This window comes from Trichomycterus rosablanca, chromosome 2 (assembly GCF_030014385.1).
Source record: "Trichomycterus rosablanca isolate fTriRos1 chromosome 2, fTriRos1.hap1, whole genome shotgun sequence".
Taxonomy (NCBI): domain Eukaryota; kingdom Metazoa; phylum Chordata; class Actinopteri; order Siluriformes; family Trichomycteridae; genus Trichomycterus; species Trichomycterus rosablanca.
In genome coordinates, this window is record NC_085989.1 from 10,568,161 (window position 1) to 10,582,109 (window position 13,949).

At 42.2% G+C, this 13,949-nt stretch overlaps 1 protein-coding gene across 1 annotated transcript in view; it reads right to left on the bottom strand.

The window, feature by feature from the left end:
- Positions 1–13,949, bottom strand: part of efna3a (ephrin-A3a) — a 232,478-nt gene that overhangs the window by 107,350 nt on the left and 111,179 nt on the right. The window lies entirely within an intron of this gene.

Below are 13,949 nucleotides of genomic sequence, written 5' to 3' on the forward strand. Positions count from 1 at the left end.
TCCCTTGTCTGTCCGAACATCTGAGTCTCTCGCTGTCTTCAAAAGACGATTAAAAACCCACCTCTTTACTAAGCACTTAAGCTGTCATGTACTTACTAATGCTCTTATTTATTCCTTGCTTTGGTTCTAACAGGGTTTCAGCAGATTTGTGTTCTTGGACTGTTGTCTACTTAAACTAGAGCAGGGGTCGACAACCTTTAACACCCAAAGAGCCATTTGGACCCGGTTTCCACGGAAAAGAAAACACTGGGAGCCGCAAATACTTTTTGACATCTAAAATGAAGATAACGCTGTATATATTGTTTTTTTTACCTTTACGTTTTGTATAAACAACTATAGTGTGTTGCTTATGAAATCCATGAAGTGCTACAGAGAAAATAAAATTTTATTTATGTAATGAACACATTTTGAACTCCTAAATTATCCATGTAGCAAACAAAAAATGCCGTGAGCCGTCATCCTTATATCGCCTTTGGGCTTTCGGAGCGTGTAGCGGAGCCTTGATTTGAATTAAAAAAAATAAATTGGAAAAAAAACACTATGCCACTAAACAGTGAAAAATAAATATTTGCAAAATATCTGCATAAATATTTATTTTACCTGGTTAATGGGACTTCTGCTCCTGAACCTCTGCGCACAGCGTCTGCAAATCGGGGCTGTACGAAGTCACTTCCATCTTTACGCAGGACTGTAAGCTGCCGTCTGTGAGGCGTGAGCGGTGTTTGTTTTTTATTTAAGATCACAATAATCTTCCAATTTAGAACTACAATTTAAAAAAGAACTAACACAAATAAAATACACTTCAATTAAATACTTATAATTTATTTTCCCAAGCCACGCGGAGCCGCAGTATAAGGATGAATGAGCCGCGGGTTGCCGACCCTTGAACTGGAGTAAGGTAATGTTCACTATGTAAGGATGTAAATGTCTGTTTTTCCTCCCAATCTAGTCGTATCCAGTTACCCGATTGCATTTTGCTTCCTCTCTACTGTTGCTGACTTCCACTCTGCCCGAGGAGAGCCGTGACTAACACACAACCCCGCCAACGTGTGTGAAGTGGCTCAGAAAGTTCATATGGGGCACTGTATTGCATACAGGGAGTCACACACTTATCTCCATTATCCCCCGTCTCTGTTCAGGTGCCATTGTAATTACATCAGTTGTGAGGAATCTTCTCTGGCATCCAACCCAAGCCAACAGGCAAGCCAATCGTTTTCTGTGTAGGCGCCCAGCATGCCGGTAGCAGAGCGGAGATTCAAACCAGTGATATCAGCTCTGGTGTACTAGCCTGAGCGTCGTCTGGTAGGTTGAATCTCAATTGTTGCTTTGATATACAAGTGGATGCCTCAGGATTAAGCAAAAAATTGAACAAATCTACTAACTCAACCTGCACTGTGTCAGAATTGTAGTACGTTTCTTGACACCTATTGGGTCATTGCAGCAGAGGGTTTTTTAAACTGGTTCCATAAACATACTGGTTTTGATGGCTTTCCTAGTTACCTGGTCTTAATCCAACACAGAATCTTTGGGTTGTACAGCTGACAAGTCTACAACTATTACTTGATGCAAATCAATGTTTCAAAATCTTTATTGATCAGGTGCTCAGTTGGCGCAGCGGTAAAACACGCTAGCACACCAGAGCTGACTAGATCTCGAACTTGTCGGTTTGAATCTCAGCTCTGCTACCAGCAGGCTGGGCGCCTATGCAAACAATGATTGACTCGTTCACAGGGTGGGTGCGGGAAGGGAATCCTCATAACTGGTGCAATTATGACCCCTGCTGGCTGATCGATGGCACCTGCAATCGGCAGAGACGAGAGATAATGCGATCAGGGTGTGGCTCTCCGTGCGCAAAGCTGATCCACATATGAACTCGCCTTGTGCAGGTGAAAAGATGCAGTTGGTACTGCACACGTGTTGGAGGGGGCGTGTGTTAGTCACGGCTCCCCTCAGTCTAAATGGAGGTCAACATCAGAAGAGGTGAATCGTAATGCAATCGGGTAATTGGATACGACTACATTGGGAGGAAAACATGCCACAAAGCTGACCTGAAAGCAAAGACCTCGTTGGTTTTGGACCGGTATTATCAGCTATTTCAGGTGGCCCCACAGCTAACAGGGGGCAGAACACCAAGCTCACAACCATGCAGTCTCTATAGACAAACACTGGCACTAGAACGGGTCATACAAAACAGCTGAATGCATTTCGGCATGGCACTGTAATAGGGCGGCATCATTCTATAGAGTCAGTAATCACATTTTACACTGATATTTGGACATAAGCTTAAAAAACTAGCTTGTTAAGCATCAGCGGCATTTCTTAAAAGCCGTTTGTCTTGGGGTTTTCATGGGATATGTATGAAATGTAGAATAAGCAGCTGTGGTGCACAACAGTACTGGACAGTGCAGAATTGTAAACACATTTTATGGAATAGTCACATGACAGAAAGTCTAATGGAAGAATCTAGAATAGATCATTGCTATGGTACGCTACTTGTTGTAAGTACTGTTGATTGTTTAGGTTGGTCCTTACTGGTTTCATTTCACAAAGCCCTTGGACACAAAGCAAGCTCTATAAAAATGTGTCTGTTTGATGTGCAGGGCTGTTCTATATCCATGCACTCTCTCAACTGATGTTCCCCAGGGCTCTGTACTTGGTCCGCTTCTATTCTCTATCTACACCCGCTCTCTTGGTCAGATCATAGCCTTTCCATGGCTTGCAAACTCCACACAGAAAGGACCCAGACCGCTCCACCTGGCAACTGAACCCAGGACCTTCTATGCTACCAAGCTATTTGCCGCCCAGCCTGGTAATTAAATTGCATAATTTCCTCCTGAAATAAAAGCTGTTTTACTTTTGGCTTACAGCACCTAGTTCTTGTGGTGATTGGGGGGGGGGGGGGGGGGGGTGTCCAAATGATCCTGCTGAGGTGTAAGCTGACCCTAGGTTTACATGATAACTCATATACATCAAACTGCCCGTCAGCCGTGATATATGGATGCATTTATTCTGCCAATTCCAATCAACGTGAGCCTTTTTAAACCTGATGAATGTCATATGAGGGTCAAATCCAATCGAAAGCTGTTTTACAACACGACATTTAGGTGCATCATTGACCAAGATATCAAATCCTGCGAAACATGCTGTGTCCACTAAACAAATGAGACGTTTTATCACACCTTTTGCCTAAGCTGGCCGCCATGGGAAATAAATTTAGCATACTGCTGAAACTGGGTAGTGTGAGTACCAGGTAATTTATCAGGCTGTTTTAGAAACTACACACCACGTTTTCCTTACAAATGACACCAACTAAAAGCTGTGGACGATAAATAGGTGACTGTGGAGATCTGGAACAGGATCATTAACAGGATCACCATATCAATGAAGTCACAAATGCACACATTAATGTAAAGCAGAAGTGGAGGCCGGAATATGAGTGATATCACCAATAACGATGCTTATCTTGTTGTAATATTATCTTGCTATTAAGCATCACATTAAAATCCAAAGTTATCAAGAAGTAACGATCACTGTGGTCTACAATTACTGACTGTAGTCCATCTGTTTCTCTACATACTTTTTAGCCTGCTTTCACCCTGTTCTTCAATGGTCACGACCCCCACAGGACCACCACAGAGCAGGTATTATTTTGGTGGTGGATCATTCTCAGCACTGCAGTGACACTGACATGGTGGTGGTGTGTTAGTGTGTGTTGTGCTGATATGAGTAGACACCTCACTGTCACTGCTGGACTGAGAACAGTCCACCAACCAAAAATATCCAGCCAACAGCGCCCCATGTGCAGCGTCCTGTGACCACTGATGAAGGTCTACAAGATGACCAACTCAAACAGCAGCAATAGATGAGCGATCGTCTATTATCGTCTTTACATCTACAAGGTGGACCAACTAGGTAGGAGTGTCTAATTTTTAAAACTCCAGCAGCGCTGCTGTGTCTGACCCACTCATACCAACACAACACACACTAACACACCACCACCATGTCAGTGTCACTGCAGTGCTGAGAATGATCCACCACCTAAATAATACCTACTCTGTGGGGTTCCTGAGCATTGAAGAACAGCATGAAAGGGGGTAACAGCATGCAGAGAAACAGATGGACTACAGTCAGTAATTGTAAAACTACAAAGTGCTTCTATATGGTAAGTGGAGCTGATAAAATGGACAGTGAGTGTAGAAACAAGGAGGTGGTTTTAATGTTATGGCTGATCGGTGTATAGCGCTTTTCCACCAAGAGCTCTGATACTTGAACCGGTTTTGTTCGGGTTTCTTCAAACCTTGGTGTTTTTAGAGAACCGGCCCGCGTTTCCACCAGTTTTGTGAGCCAGGCATGCATCATCAATGGTGGGTGTTGCACAACATAATAAAGAGTAGTAACATGATGGAGGAGCATGTAGATTACCAGCGAGCATTTGTGCCGTTGTTACAGATGTTCGTTTTTGTGCAAAAAGCATCGATCAACTATTGGTGAAAAGAAGACACAGATGTTGTTTTACAACCCCAAATTAGAAAAAGTTGGGACAGTATGGAAAATGCAAATAAAATAAAAATGCAGAGTTTCTTACATTTACTTGGACTTTTATTTGATTGCAGACAGGATGAACCCGAGATATTTCATGTTTTATCTGCTCAACTTCATTTCATTTATTAATAAACATCCATTCCTGCATTTCAGGCCTGAAACACATTCCAAAAAAAAGTTGAGACAAGGGCAATTTATGAGGTGAAAAAACTCAATAATGATGTGACTCCAAACAGGTAATGTCAACAGGTGATTGTAATCAGGGTTTGGTACATGTTTAAAAACAATGTACCTCAAAGAAATATTGGAAGGGATTTGCATATTCCTCCCTCTACAGTGCATAATATCATTAAACCATTCAAGGAATCGGGAGGAATGTCAGTGCATAAAGACCAAGGGCGCAAGCTTAAGCTGAACACTTGTGATCTTCAATCCCTCAGACGGCACTGCATCAAGAACCGCCACTCAACAATAGCTGATATAACCACATGGGTGAGGGATTACTTTGGCAAACCTTTATCAAGCACTACACTACAGAGTTACATGCACAAATGCTACTTAAAACTTTACTGTGCAAAAAAGAAGCCTCATGTCCAGAAGTGACGTCGACTTCTCTGGGCTTGGAGGCATCTGGGATGGACCATTACACAGTGGAAACGTGTATTTTGGTCAGTGTGCTCAGGGCCAAAGACAAAAAGGACCATCCAGACTGTTATCAGTGACAAGTCCAAAAGCCAGGGTCTGTCATGGTATGGGGCTGTCAGTGCCCTTGGCAAAGGTCGTTTACACTTACATTGTACATTGAGATCTTAGAGCAACATGTGCTGCCTTCAAGACGTCATCTTTTCCAGGGACGTCCATGCATTTTTCAACAAGACGATACAAAACCACCTGCTGCACACATTACAAAGATATCCTTTCTGTGTTGGGTTTGCATGTTTTCCTCATGTCTGTGTGGGGATTCCTCCCACAGTCTAAAGACATGCAGTCAGATTAATTGGAGATACAAAGTTATTTCCAACCCCGGGACTGGCAACCTGTCCGGGGTGTTTCCTACCTTTCGCCCGGTGAATCACACCCACCGCGACCCTGAATAGGATAAAGCGGTGGTAAAACATACAATAAGTGACTGAATTTCTGTGCCAGGCTGCAAGCAAAGGGCAGCTTTGATACAAATCCTTACACACAGGGACACGGATTGTTTTCCTTCCTTTATCTATTTAAAAAGATTAACCAAAACACTCTTTGTCTCACCTGACTTGTTCCCTAAAACCGCATTATGATTCTCATCTGCACCCGCCCTGCAAGAATGGAAATGGAATTGGCAGAGGTGGCTAGGTGCCCTCCATGGTTGGCCTGCTTGTCACCTGGTTTTATGTTTTCGTTTGTTTTTTTCTCCCCCGGGCTTCGGTATTAGCCTGACTTTGCTGTTCAGTCAAGCGTGAAATCCGAGCTCTGACGCTAACTTTCGCAGACCCGGTCTGGCTAACTCGGTCGTTGTTGGATCGTAAAAAAAATCCTAACATAGTTAAATCAGATTTACTAGATCTGTATTAGAGCTGTATTCCCTCAGCTGAGTGCCATATTTAAACACTGAATATACACTGATCAGCCATAACATTAAAACCACCTCCTTGTTTCTACACTCGGTCTATTTTATCAGCTCCACTTACCATATAGAAGCACTTTGTAGTTCTACAATTACTAACTGTAGTCCATCTGTTTCTCTGCATGCTTTGTTAGCCCCCTTTCATGCTGTTCTTCAATGGTCAGGACCCCCACAGGTCCACCACAGAGCAGGTATTATTTGGGTGGTGGATCATTCTCAGTACTGCAGTGACACTGACATGGTGATGGTGTGTTAGTGTGTGTTGTGCTGGTATGAGTGGATTAGACAAAGCAGCGCTGCTGGAGTTTTCCACTCACTGTCCACTCTATTAGACACTCCTACCTACTTGGTCCACCTTGTAGATGTAAAGTCAGAGACGGTCGCTCATCTATTGCTGCTGTTTGAGTTGGTTATCTTCTAGACCTTCATCAGTGGTCACAGGATGCTGCCTATGGGGCGCTGTTGGCTGGATATTTTTGGTTGGTGGACTATTCTCAGTCCAGCAGTGACACTAAGGTGTTTAAAAACTCCAGCAGCGCTGCTGTGTCTTATCCACTCTAACCAGCACAAAACACACTAACACACCACCACCATGTCAGTGTCACTGCAGTGCTGAGAATGATCCACCACCCAAATAATGCCTGCTCTGTAGTGGTCCTGGGACAGTCCTGAAGGGGGCTAACAAAGTATGCAGAGAAACAGATGGACTACAGTCAGTAATTGTAGAACTACAAAGTGCTTCTAAAAGGTAAGTGGAGCTGATAAAATGGACAAAGTGTGTAGAAACAAGGAGGTGGTTTTAATGTTATGGCTGATCTGTGTATTTCTAGCCAAGGTGCATGACAAAACAAAAATTGGGATACTGGGCGGTGGGGGTGTACACCTCAACCTAACCTCGTTACTCAACATTATGAACCCAGTACAGAAGACTTAATCAGGAAACAAAAGGAACAGAAAATAATAATAGAAACAGCATAATAAAACTATTCATCTTTAGAGTTTGCTGAGTAACTCTACATAGACACTATCGGGAGCTTAATACTTTTCTGGCTTGTTCTTTTGAGTTGCAGCACAGACTACACAGATGATCACGTGTGTAGAGAAGCACACTTTTCCATTGATTATGGAATCCCCCTAGGGACCAAATGCACTCAATACGTAAACACATCCATCAAACATTGTCAGCACACTATAACTACACCACAGAAAAGTCTGTAACACTAACTTTTGCTAAACACAAATCTCACACTTTAAATTTTACAGCAAATATTACATGGGAAAAGGAAATTATGTAGGGTCATTCATACACCGATTAGGCATAACATTATGACCACCTTTCTAATATTGTGTTGGTCCCCCTTTTTGCTGCCAAAACAGCCCTGACCCGTCATGCCATGTACTCCACTAGACCCCTGAAGGTGTGCTGTGGTATCTGGCACAAAGATGTTAGCAGAAGTTGCGAGGTGGGGCCTTCATATGCAACAAACTGTGATGCACTGTGTATTCTGACATCTTTCTATCAGAACCAGCATTAACTTCTTCAGCACTTTGAGCTACAGTAGCTCGTCTGTTGGATCGGACCACACGGGCCAGCCTTCACTCCCCACGTGCATCAATGAGCCTTGGCCGCCCATGATCCTGTCGCCGGTTTTCCACTGTTCCTTCCTTGGACCACTTTTGATAGATACTGACCAGAGATGCTCACAAGTCACAAAATATGAGTCCGAGTCAAGTCACAAGTCTTTAGGCTAGAGTCAGAGTCAAGTCACAAGTCAATATAATCTACACAAAACATATATTGGAAATGTAGCGTAGAAATAAACAAATAATATGTAAGTTCAGATAAAAAACAACAACAGATTAGCGAGTGTATTTTGCTGTTTTACTTCGTGCCTTTACTTTCCTAGGTACCAGTTAAAAGCTTAAACTGATACGTTTTGTTTTCATTGCAAATCACTGCACAGCGGCCAAAATCCCAAACACAGAAAAAATCCACAATACTGCTTACCTTAGCTCATGTTCTTCCAGATGCTATTACATTTATAACCGTGTGTCCCATTAGGAATATAATCCGTTATATTTTAAATGTGCTTGTAATTAAAAACCTCCACACTTTTCCCGGTTGTGAAGTAAAACACGAACTCGTTACAAAGCCAATCAAGAGTTTAATTGACACATCATCTGTGTGACGCAAACTGAATACAAGCAAATAACAGCATTTCTTACTAACAATTAAAACCAGAAGGTCTGATTGGTTCAGAAAGCGTTTTTTTCTATCATTAGTGCCAATTCTGTGGGAGCGTTCCATTCACATTAACTGTTACTGTAAAGTGCACTACGTAGGGTACTCCACCATTTTAAGTGAGATTCATATTCAAAGTAGGGAGTAGGGAGCGACGCTTCATCACTACGCCAGAAGCTGGCTGGAACATTTAGCCATTGCGTGCGTTGCGGGTTAAGACGGCCGGAGCGTTATTAAAGAGCAGAAAATTACACGATCAGAATGATGTCGGATCATATATTATATAAATATTTACATAATTGTCACACGTAACTAATGTTGCTGACTTTTGTTGTACACAAGTCATTTTTTGCAAGTCACGAGTTATTTGAAACGAGTCCGAGTCGAGTCTGAAGTCGCTGTGTGTGCCCAACTCTGATACTGACCACTGCAGACTGGGAACACCCCACAAGAGCTGCAGTTTTGGAGATGCTCTGACCCAGTCGTCTAGCATCACAATTTAACTCTTGTCACACTCGCTCAAATCCTTATGCTTGTCCATTTTTCCTGCTTCTAACACATCAACTTTGAGGATAACATGTTCACTTGCTGCCTAATATATCCCACCCACTAACAGGTGCCGTGATGAAGAGATAATCAGTGTTATTCACTTCACCTGTCAGTGGTCATAATGTTATGCCTGGTTGGTGTATAAGGTAAGGCATGGATCATCAAGCCTCCACAAATGCTACAATCTAAATGTAGCTGCCAGTATATTTCCCAGCCTTGTATTTTGCACCAGCCTGACTCTGAAGTTAGAAGTAATCACAGTTAACCCACAGTGCCTTATTATTCCCAAACTGTTCCAGGTTGCCCAAGTGATTCTAGGCAGGTGGCAGCTCTGCAGAAAGTGTGGTGTGAATTACCAAGCCAACCAAGCTGATTCTAAGTCCTGAAGGAGCTCTCTTGTTCAGCGGTTTCTGAGAAAATCGGATCCTGGGTATTATTAGTATAGCAATGGTGCCCCTGAGTCAGGGTGCTTTTATAGAGAAATATTGCAGACAGGACTAATTTAATTCAGCCCCATTCAGCCCTTATAGCTGCTACTATTAGGTGGTACAGAAGAGAGGGACAAAGGGGCGGATGAGGATTTATGATGACATTAAGGACGATGTGTCATATCGGTCACTAGGCTTTATTCTCTACTGATTATTTGGCAGGCGCACCTGTCATCATGTACACCCTACATTTCTTTTTTTTTTTACGGGTTAGTATATACATATATATATACATATACACAGTGGTACCTTGAAATTCAACGTCAATTGGTTGTGGGAGTGGTGTCGAGTTTTAAAGGCGTTGAGTTTTAAAGGTTTTTTTCCCCACAAGGATGTATGGGAAACCTGTTAATGCATTCCATGGTCCCGTGGAACTGCAAATATTTCATTATATGAATTTTATATTTTATATACCACCCCAAATCAGAAAAAGTTGGGACATTATGGAAAATGCAAATAAAATAAAAATTTCTTTTTTTTTTTTTTTCCTTTTTCTCCCCCTTTAGCGCATCCAATTGTTCAATTAGCATCGTGCTTCCTCTCTGTCTATGCCGAACCCTGACCTGACCGAGGAGATCGAAGCTAACCCACATCCCCTCAGAAACATGGGCAGCAGCCGAATGCATTTTTGCCACCCACACATTGATGAGTTTGGCGCCACCTAGCGTTGCATGCGGAGAGACACACCCTAAGGGCACTCTTCCTCATCTCTGGGCAGGCGCCTCTAATCAGCCGGCAGAGGTCGTAATCGCATTCTGACAGAGAGAGACCCACATCCGGTTCTTTGTCCCACCCCCCAACTGAGCAAACGGCCAGTCGTTGCTCATACAGCTGATACGATGTACTCAGAATCCAGCTCTGGTTGCAGCGTGTCTTTTTACCACTGCGCCACCTGAATGGCAAATGCAGTGTTTCTTACATTTACTTTGACTTTAATTTGATTGCAGAAAGTTTGAACCCGAGACATTTCATGTTTGTCTGCTCAACTTTACAAAGTTGAATCAGTTCATCTGGACACAAGTCAAAGAGGCCATCTACGTGAAGAGGGAACGACCATCTCTGAACCAGGGTGGGGGCCTGAGAGTACATCTCTCACCATCTTACAATGCCATAACAGGAGCTATACCCCAATCGTGTGAGAAAGGCATACATGACCATTGTAATTAATGGTCATTGTGATTTGCATATGGACCTAATCACCGGTTCCATCGTTATACAATGAGGGTGATCGGTCGTTATGCAATTCGGCTGCATATAAGGTCGAGGTGATTCACCACCAGCTCAGACTGAAGAAGTCACTTGGATGAGTGATGAAACGTATCTCTACAACAAACTTGTGTCCAGATGAACTGATTCAACTTTGTGGATTTGTGTACCTGGATTATTGAGCATGCATCAAGAGATCTGCTCAACTTCATTTCATCTGTTAATAAATCTCCATTCCTGCATTGCATTAAGATAATGTAAGATTAATTATTTGTACTTTATTATTCATTATTCAATACATTTGTGCCTTTTTGGCTCTAAAGCCCCTTCAGACTCTGTCTATACACATGAAATGTACCCCTCCACTATTTCTTTACATCAGTCTGTGAAAAAGCATCATTGAATCACTGAGTAAAAACGAGTCATAAACGACTCTTTTCAAACGAATTATTCATTGGAATCGAATCAGGGAGCTGTGCTCTTATATATGGTAAAGATTCCTTCATTTTGCTCACTTTTTGCTTCAGAGATTCAGTTGTGGTTCAGGCTGTATAAACCAATCAGAGCTTCCGAATTCAGATTTTGGTTTTCAGTTTCGGCTTTTTACTGCGAAAGCTGAGAGAATAAATTATCTACCAAAAAACGTTTTTCGTTAGTTAGATAAACAAACGCAGCTGGATATGAATTTATATATTCTGGAAACATTCTGGAAACATAAAAGATGGTCGCCAAAAGAAAAACAAGTGGATTATAATTTTAATGGAACAACACATGGATATAGATTTGGTCTAAATTTTAAAGAAGAAAAGCTCAGGTAAGCAGCAGATATGATTTTATTCTGCTGTGTGGTTGATCTGGGTCGCGCACACAACATCAGGTTTAAGGGGAACGTCAAGTTTAAGAGTACAAATTTCTCGATGAATGGCGTCGAGTTTCACGGATTTCGAGTTTAGGGGACGTCGAATTACAAGGTACCACTGTATAATAATAAATAATAATATATAATTAAAAAAAATAAATAATAATCATAAACTTTCCAGTTTGTATGGCATATTTTTACTACCATCCATTTCCCCACCTGCCACGGAGATCAGCAGGGGGCTCTGATCACAGAATCATGTCCATCTGCCTTGCCACTAATGACTGTCAGGGGCATGGAGGCACAGATGACGGTCTGGGGTGTTCTCATCAAACAGATAGTAATGCGCTGAAGCTGGGAAAGCCCTTTTAAATACCTGTCTTGTAGGGCCTTTGCTTGCTGGCTCATAGGCATTGCGTTGTATGCTGTTTGTGTCTCAGTGACGACCAGTTTGTTTCCGCTAGCTCATATAATGTCACTGTTTGACCTTGCTCTACCCTTTCGCCATCACAGACTAACCTTTTGAGCGGAAAGATGAATCCACAAAAGGATGCACAAATCTAGACTCTCTCTTTTGCTACAGTGTAGCTAGTGCTGTGGTAGCTCTGCTTTTTACCCCCTTTCTATTATATTATTGTTTCCTATTTTCCTCTGTGGTTTCACAGGAGGCATGTCGCCAGTGTCCCTATGGAGCAAACCCATGGGCACAAAAGCTTTTCTAAGTCTGCTGGCAAAAGCGTAGGCTGTTCCTGTGGGGCAAACATCCCTTTTCTTTTGTGATATTCCCTACTTCACTACTGCTCTTGTCAGTGGTCTGTCATCTGTTTTACTATTGTGTAACATTAAGATCTCCTTTATTAAAGGACAGCCTTCCTTATTTGCATGCATCACTCTTACCAACCCTTCAGTGAAGCCAGGTCAGGATTAAGGTCAGGTTGTGCATCAGTTATGTTTTCCCATAGCCTTGATCTACAGTACTTCTAACCTTTTGCTATTGTTCCTTAACTTATGTTCACATCTATATTTTCTTCTTTAAATTCCAATTACAATGATGAAAACCCCATTTACTTAGACTTTTATTTGATTGCAGAAAGGATGAACCTGAGATATTTCATGTTTCATCTGCTCAACTTCATTTCATTTATTAATAAATATCCACTCCTGCATTTTAGGCCTGCAACACTTTCCAAAAAAAAAAGTTGGGACAGTAAAGCATTTACCACTTTGTAATGTTGCCATTCCTTTTCATCACACTTAAAAGACGTTTTGGCACCGAGGAGACCAAGTGATTTAGTGTTTCAGTTTTAATTTTGTCCCATTCTTCCTGCAAACACGTCTTAATGTGTGTAACAGTACGGGGTCGTCGTTGTGGCATTTTTCCTTTCAAAATTCTCCACACATTCTCTATTGGGGACAGGTCAGTACTGCAGGCAGGCCAGTCCAGTACTCGTACCCTCTTCTTCCACAGCCGTGCCTTTGTAATGTGTGCAGCATGTGGTTTTGCATTGTCTTGTTGAAAGATGCATGGACGTCCCTGGAAAAGATGACGTCTTGAAGGCAGCACATGTTGCTCTAAGATCTCAATGTACTTTTCTGCATTAATGCTGCCATCACAGAAGTGTAAATGACCTTTGCCAAGGGCACTGACACAACCCATACCATGACAGACCCTGGCTCTTGGACTTGTAGCTGATAACAGTCTGGATGGTCCTTTTCGCCTTTGGTCCGGAGCACACGGCGTCCATTTTTTCCAAAAAAGACCTGGAATGCTGATACATCTGACCACAATACACGTTTCCACTGTGTGATGGTCCATCCTAGATGCCTCCGAGCCCAGAGAAGTCGACGCCGCTTCTGGACATGGTTAACATAAGGCTTCTTTTTGCACAGTAAAGTTGTAAGTGGCATTTGTGCATGTAACTCTGTATTGTAGTGCTTGATAAAGGTTTGCCAAAGTAATCCCTCACCCATGTGGTTATATCAGCTATTGTTGAGTGGAGGTTCTTGATGCAGTGCCGTCTGAGGGATCGAAGATCATGGGCGTTCAGTTTAAGCTTGTGCCCTTAACCTTTACACACTAAAATTCCTCCTGATTCCTTGAATGGTTTAATGATATTATGCACTGTAGAGGGAGAAATATGCAAATCCCTTCCAATATTTCTTTGAGGTTCATTGTTTTTAAACATTTCAATCATTTTCTTATACATTTGTTGACAAACTGGAGATCCTCTGATCATCTTTGCTCATCAAAGACTCCAAACCATGATTACAATCACCTGTTTGGAATCACATCATTATTTAGTTTTGTCACCTCATTACTAGCCCTAAATTGCCCCCGTCACAACTGTAATGTGGATTGTGTTGCAGGCCTGAAATGCAGGAATGGATGTTTATTAATAAATGAAATGAAGTTGAGCAGATAAAACATGAAATATCTCAGGTTCATCCTGTCTG